Genomic DNA, 8,224 nt, shown 5'->3' with positions numbered 1-8,224 from the left:
ATATATATAATATATATATATATATATATATATATATATATATATATATATATATATATATATATATATATATATATATATATATATATATATATATATATATATATATATATATATATATATATATATATATATATATATATATATATATATATATATATATATATATATATATATATATATATATATATATATATATATATATATATATATATATATATATATATATTATATATATATATATATATATATATATATATATATATATATATATATATATATATATATATATATATATATATATATATATATATATATATATATATATATATATATATATATATATATATAAATATATATATATATATATATATATATATATATAATATATATATATATATATATAAATATATATATATATATATATATAAATATATATATATATATATATATAAATATATATATATATATATATATAAATATATATATATATATATATATAAATATATATATATATATATATATAAATATATATATATATATATATATAAATATATATATATATATATATATAAATATATATATATATATATATATATAATATATATATATATATATATATATAAATATATATACATATATATATATATAATATATACATATATATATATATACATATATATATATATATATACATACATATATATATATATACATATATATATATATATATACATACATATATATATATACATATATATATATATATATACATATATATACATAATAAACATACATATACTTATATACATACATATATATATACATAAATAAACATACATATACTTAATATACATACATATATATATACATACATAAACATATATATATACATACATAAACATGTATATATATATATATATTATATATATATATATATATATATATATATATATATATATATATATATATATATGCATATACATATATATTCATATAGATACATATATATACATAAATATATACATATATATATATATATATGTACATACCTATATACATATATTAGAAGGTTGGCTGTTATGGTCAGTCAGAGAGTGACCATTAGTTTTGCATCTGTAAAGCACTTAGCTGTATGGGTGACTTGTCAGACTGAACTGTCCAGAAGCACATGACCTGTGGTCATTTGAATCTGAAAACTTTATTATACAGTTTATAGGTTGAAAACCACTGGTTGCTCTCTGACCAGCTCTAACAAACAACCTACTGGAAAATATTATTATTGCTCTAACATTTTAGATTGCACTTCTTTTTTGGATATATGAACTACTGACAATATATATATATGTGTATGTGTGTGGGTGTGTGTGTGTGTATTTTCAATATTAAAATTAAGGATTACTCTGATGTAGCAATAGCATTACCCTTAATTCTATAAATATATTCTGCCTTTTATATATATATATGTCTTCAATTCTCTTCACTACTATACTTGGAGGAAGGTGGTATTTTCCTTTTCCTTTTCCTTCCCTCACAAAAGCGAAGGGACTGTAATATCTATTTTACCATAAGTGTTTCAGTTTATATATGAAGTGTTGGAATTGAAAGAACTGTAGAGACAGTAAACCATTCCAATACATGTAAATGGTATTTCATTAATTCTTTAAGGTTCTTAAGGGTCAGTATGTAACTTTTGGTTTTAGGATGTTAGTTGTATGGTTAAGAGGTCTGCTTCCCAACCATGTATTTCAGGTGCATTCCTACTGCATGCCACCTTGGGCAAGTGTCTTCTACTATAACTCTGAGCTAACCAATGCCTTGTGAGTGAATATGGTAGAGGGAAACTGTGCAGAAGCAAGGATCAACACCCTAAATGAGGAAAAAACGCAACATAGAGCAGGTGCAAGCTACCACCAAATGATGGTGGCCACTACTCCAATGTCTTCAAATTACATTTAGGCCTGAATTCCCTCTTGATGCAACATGGCAAAATATTGAACCGTGCGCCTGTATTCTGCTTAACCCTCATTTGTTGAAGCAACAAGACATCCAACAACATATATATAAATACATATATATATATATACATACACACATCCCAGACTGGGCGTTGTGAGTGTTTATTGAGCGAAAATACCTAAAGCTCCACGAGGCTCCGGCAGGGGATGGTGGAGAACCCTGCTGTACTCTTCCACCACAACTTTCTCTCACTCTTACTTCCTGTTTCTGTTGTACCTGTATTTCAAAGGGCCAGCCTTGTCACACCGTATCACGCTGAATATCCCCGAGAACTACGTTAACGGTACACGTGTCAGTGGAGTGCTCAGCCACTTGTACGTTAATTTCACGAGCAGGCTGTTCTGTTGATCGGATCAACTGGAAACCTCGTAGTCGTAAGCGACGGAGTGCCAACAACAACAAACACACACACATACAAATATATTTATATATATATACATATATATATATATATATACACATATATATATTTACATACACACACACATGTGTGTGTTTGTCCTCACACAACTTGTTAGTTTAGCAAAATAAATTGATAGAAATACTAGACTTTAATTTAGAAGTACTGAGGATAATTTGCTTGATTAAATCCTTCAAGACAGTACACCAGCATGGCTGCAGTTCAGTGACTAAAACAAGTAAAAAATAAAAGCAAATGCTACATAAAATATTTTTCTTCCAATACTCTCTTTTGAACAGCATGTCAGTTTACCCCAGGAGAAGAAACTTTCCCATATAATCTGAAACTTGTATTATATATAGGATTCACATACACACAGATGGTGTAGAATTGTGGTGTTCAAAAGTCAAGGAAATGTAGTGGAATCAACCTGAAGCTGGTTGTTCGTTCCCTTAATCATTCAGCCACCTGGTTTACGTTTGCCTGGTCTCATTAAATGCATGGCAGTACTAAGACTACTAGGCTTCATTTGTTTCAGTTCAGAATTTAAACCTCTGGTGGAAAGGATTGATATTGCCTTTTGAATAGCAAGGATCAATGAATATGCCAATAAAGCAGAATTGTACTGGGATTAATTCTATTAATTTACTTCTCCTAATGAAAAAGTAGTCTTAATTATGCCTAATTAAGAAATATTTTTCAGCATCATGTGCATTATCATTCTTATCTTCATAAGCAAAGCGCATAATATAGAAGTGTTTCATAGCATTAAGTTTTCAAGCTGAGACAGATATGAAATTCAACATTGCATTTTATACTACTCTGACATCAACAGAATAAAACACCAACACACCGTTGCTATTAGTTTGACTAAAACACAACCCCACTCAAAAAATAGTTATCTTTTGGTCAAGCAAAAAAAATTCCCTTCATCATAATTATTATTCTGAAGTCTTATTTTTATTGTATGCCTTGGCTAAGTACAGTGGTTTGTTTTCATATTTTATTTTTATTGTGTTGAAATTGCTCTATGTAAGATGAGTGTAACATCTAGTAGTACTATTTTCTGCTTGCTGTATGTGTGTGACATTCGAGCGAATTCATTGCCAGTACCGCTGGACTGGCTCCTGTGCAGGTGGCACGTAAAAGCACCCACTACACTCTCGGAGTGGTTGGTGTTAGGAAAGGCATCCAGCTGTAGAAACTCTGCCAAATCAGATTGGAGCCTGGTGTAGCCATCTGGTTCACCAGTCCTCAGTCAAATCGTCCAACCCATGCTAGCATGGAAAGCGGATGTTAAATGACGATGATGATGATGATATATATATATATATATATATATATATTCAACATGTATATACATATATATAAATATACATATTCATAAGCCTGGGGTTTGGGCTAAGTTTTTGTCTGTATGTTTTTTTTTTTACCATACTTAAAGCACCTATCATCATAGGGATTGTTTCTGTCTTCAGGTTCTACATTACCACCATCATCATTATTATTATTTGATGAAAACTCTCAGCTTATTTTGCCGGGTATAATGGATAGTGTCATTTGTTTACTGATCATGCTTCAAGAACTCTGCAGAGAATTTTTGCAGTTCCAAGCAAGAATGATTTTAGTAAGCATTCTATCTTTATATCTGTACCAATCTTTTTGAGCCATGTTGGTAGTTTGGTGCAGAAACTTCCAAGCATGCTAATTACTATTGGTATCATGTCCACTCTCTTTATTGCCTACAACCTGCACATTTCCCACTTCAATTCATCATAGTTGTTCAGCTTAGGATGAACTATGTGAGGTGTAAAATTATTATCATTATTATTATTATTATTATTATTTCATTGTTATTGTTGCTATTTTATACAAGCTGTCCAAAATCTCACTCAGAAACCTCAAGAAACAACAAGTTAGACGTTTTACTATGGAGGGGTATTACCTATAAGTAGCAATGATATATTTCAGGAAAAGAAGACCAAAATACCAAGAATTGAGGTTTTGTTAAAAGTTTGGGCTCTAATATTTGCAGTTTTTGAAGCTGTATGAAGACCCACTGCTTATGCTTGCATGTATGTATGCGTGCATGCATATATATAAACGTCTGCCTATGTATTATAACCATAACTGAAAAGAAAAAGAGACAAGAAATTATGAACACATAAAAAACAAACAATAATTTCGAGAAATAAAAAAAAAAAAAAACAGGAAGTAACTGGAAAAGTTATTTTACAAAACTGTATATTAAATTTATTTTCTCTTTAAATACAATAACAATAAAAATAATAAAAAAATATTCTCATTAGGCACAGATCATATCTTAAAAAAAAAAGATGGTCGAGCTGAGGATATCTGAATCTTTTAAAAGATTAAAATATTCTCAGGTTGACTGTCTTTCTTCTTAGGAAGTGGTCTACACCCATGAGAACAATATTTTTATTATTTTTGTTATTATCATCATTATCATTATTATTATTATTGTTGTTGTGGTTGTCACTGTTATATTTAAAAGGAAAATAGATCTAATACACAGTTTTGCTAAGTAACTTTCTTTCGCTTATTTTTTCTTTGTTATTTCTTGAAAATATGGTTCCTTTTTTTATGTGTTGGCTTGTAATTTTTTCCTTCTTTTTCTTTCCCTTTGTGTCTATAAAATATACATGCATATGCACACATTTATACATACAATTTCTGTCTGCTAACTTTACTCACAAAGTTTTGGTTAAACTGAGACTCTAGGTTCTACGTAATGGAATGACCCTCCAAACCACATGATCGTGAAATAAACTTCTTAACCATAAAGTCATGCCTATACCTATCAGTAATAATAATAATAATAATGATTTCAAATTTTGGCACAAGGCCAACAGTTTTGGGTGAGGGTTAAGTTGATTATTTTCCCCCAGTGCGCAACTGGTATGTATTGTATCAACCTCAAAGACATGAAAGGCAGAGTTGGTGCCGGTGGGATCTGAACTCAGAATGTAAAGATGGATGAAATGCCTCCAAGCATTTTGCCTGGCAAACGACTGTGCCAGCTCACCGCCTTAATAATAATAATAATAATAATAATAATCCTTTCTACTGGAAGTACAAGGCCTCAAATTTGAGGGAAGGGATTAAGTCGATTACATTGACCCCAGTACATAACTGGTACTTTATTTATTGACCACCTCCAAAAGGATGAAAGGTAAAGTCAACCTTCGCAGAATTTGAACTCAGAACATAGCGATGGGCAAAAATACCACTAAGCATTTCATCCAGCATGCTAACGACTCTGCCAGCATGCCACCTTAATAATAATAATAATAATAATAATAATAATAATAATAATAATAATAATAATAATAATAATGATAATGATAGTAATGATAATGATAATAATGTTTTGTGATTTAAGCACAAACCCAACAATTGTGGTGGGAGGAAGAGCAGTTGATACAATAGACCACAGCATGTGACTGGTAGTTTGTCTTACTGACCTTGATAGGATGAAAAGCAAAGTTGGCCACAGTAGGATTTGAACTCAGAATGAAAACAGGTGAAAAGAATGCTGCAAAGCATTTTTTTTTTTTTTTTTTTGTGATTCTCTAATGATCCTGTCAGCTTCCCACTTAGCATTGGCATAGCAACAAGTATTTCTAGCATAAGTGCAAAGCCTCGAAAATGTTTTTTGAAGGTGAGTGGAAAAAAATAGTAGAGTTCTCTCTTTTACTTGTTTCAGTCATTTGACTGCGGCCATGCTGGAGCACCGCCTTTAGTCGAGAAAATCGACTCCAGGACTTATTCTTTGTAAGCCTAGTACTTATTCTATCGGTCTCTTTTTGCTGAACCACTAAGTTACGGGGGATGTAAACACACCAGCATCGGTTGTCAAGCGATGGTGGGGGAACAAACACAGACACACAAACATATATATATACATATATACGACGGGCTTCTTTCAGTTTCCGTCTACCAAATCCACTCACAAGGCTTTGGTCGGTCCAAGGCTATAGTAGAAGACACTTGCCCAAGGTGCCATGCAGTGGGACTGAACCCGGAACCATGTGGTTGGTAAGCAAGCTACTTACCACACAGCCACTTCTGCACTGATTGAGATTGATCCTAAAACTTTATTGGATACTCACATTATGGGACATGGGGGGATGAAAGACAGATTTGAACCCAGAATGTAAAAGTACACAATAGAATACCACAAGGCATTTTGTCCAATTCTCTAATGATTCCGACAATCTACAACCAAAATAATAATAATCATTTTTCTACTTTAGGCACAAGGCCCTGATACTTTGTGGGGAAGGGCCCAGTTGATTACACTGAACCCCAGTACTTGACTGGTACTTATTTCATCTACCCTGAAAAGATGAAAAATAAAGTCAACCTTGGTGGAATCTGAATTCAGAATGCAAAGCCACAAGAAATGTTGCTAACCATTTTGTCTGGCATGCTAACAATTCTGCCAGCTTGACCTCTTAATGGTTTTGGCATAAGGCCAATAGTTATGAGAGAAGAGGGTTAGTCAATTACATTGACCCCATTACTTGACTTGCACTTTATTTTATCAACCTCCAAAAAGATAAAAGGCAAAGCCAATCTTGGAGAGATTGGGCTCAGAGGGTAAAGTGCCAGAAGAAATGCTGTCAAGCGTTTTGTCTGGTGCAGTAATGATTTTGCCAGCTTGCTTCTTTTTAAATAATAACAATAATAATTTTTTTTTATCATAGGCACAAGGCCAGCAAATTTGAGGGAAGGGGAAGTCAGTTATCTTGACCCCAGAGCACAACTGGTACTTATTTTATCAACCCCTAAAAGGATGAAAGGCAAAGTTGACCTTGGCAGAATTTGAACTCAGAGCATAAGAATGGACGAAATGCAGTTACGTATTTCATCAGGCATGCTCACGATTCTGTCAGCTTGCCACTTTAAAACTAAAAATAATAATAATAATCCTTTCTACTAAAGGCACAAGGCCTGGAATTTGGGGGGAAGGGGGTTAGTCGATTACATTGACCCCAGTGTTTCACTGGAACTCAATTTATCGACCCCGAAAAGATGAAAGGCAAAGTTGACCTCGGTGGAATTTGAACGCAACATGTAGAGAAGGGGTGAAATACCACTAAGCATTTCGTCCAGCATGCTAACAATTTTGCCAGCTCGCCACCTTAAATAATAATAATAATAATAATAATAATAATAATAATCCTTTCTATTATAGGCACAAGGCCTGAAATTTGAAGGGAGTGGGTATGTCGATTACATCGACCCCAGTGCATAACTGCAACTTATTTAACTGACCCCGAAAGGATGAAAGGCAAAGTTGACCACAGCAGAATTTGAACTCAGAGCATAGCGGCAGAGGAAATACCGCTAATCATTTCGCTCGGCGTACTAACGATTCTGCTAGCTCACTGCCATAATAATAATAATAATAATAATAATGATAATAATAATAATTATAATCCTTTCCACTAAAGGCACAAGGCCTGAAAAATTTTAGGGAAGAGACTAGTTGATTACACTGACTCTAGTATTCAACTGGTACTTATTTTATCGACCCCGAAAGGATGAAAGGCAAAGTTGACCTCAGCAGAATTTGAACTCAGAATGTAAAGACAGACCAAATGCCATAAAGCATTTTGCCTGGCTTGCTAATGATTCTGCCAGCTCGCCACTTTAAAACTAATGATAGTGATAATAATAATAATAATAATAAAAACAACAAAGAGAATGACAATACTCAGTGAAAGGAAGATTAAAAGAAATAAAAACAACAAAAAACAAAATCAACAATAACGAAAT

The sequence above is a fragment of the Octopus bimaculoides genome, chromosome 4 (genome assembly GCF_046866305.1).
Source record: "Octopus bimaculoides isolate indiv1 chromosome 4, ASM4686630v1, whole genome shotgun sequence".
NCBI classification, from domain to species: domain Eukaryota; kingdom Metazoa; phylum Mollusca; class Cephalopoda; order Octopoda; family Octopodidae; genus Octopus; species Octopus bimaculoides.
The sequence above is the reverse complement of the archived record's forward strand: the minus strand, read 5'-3'. Positions refer to the sequence as shown.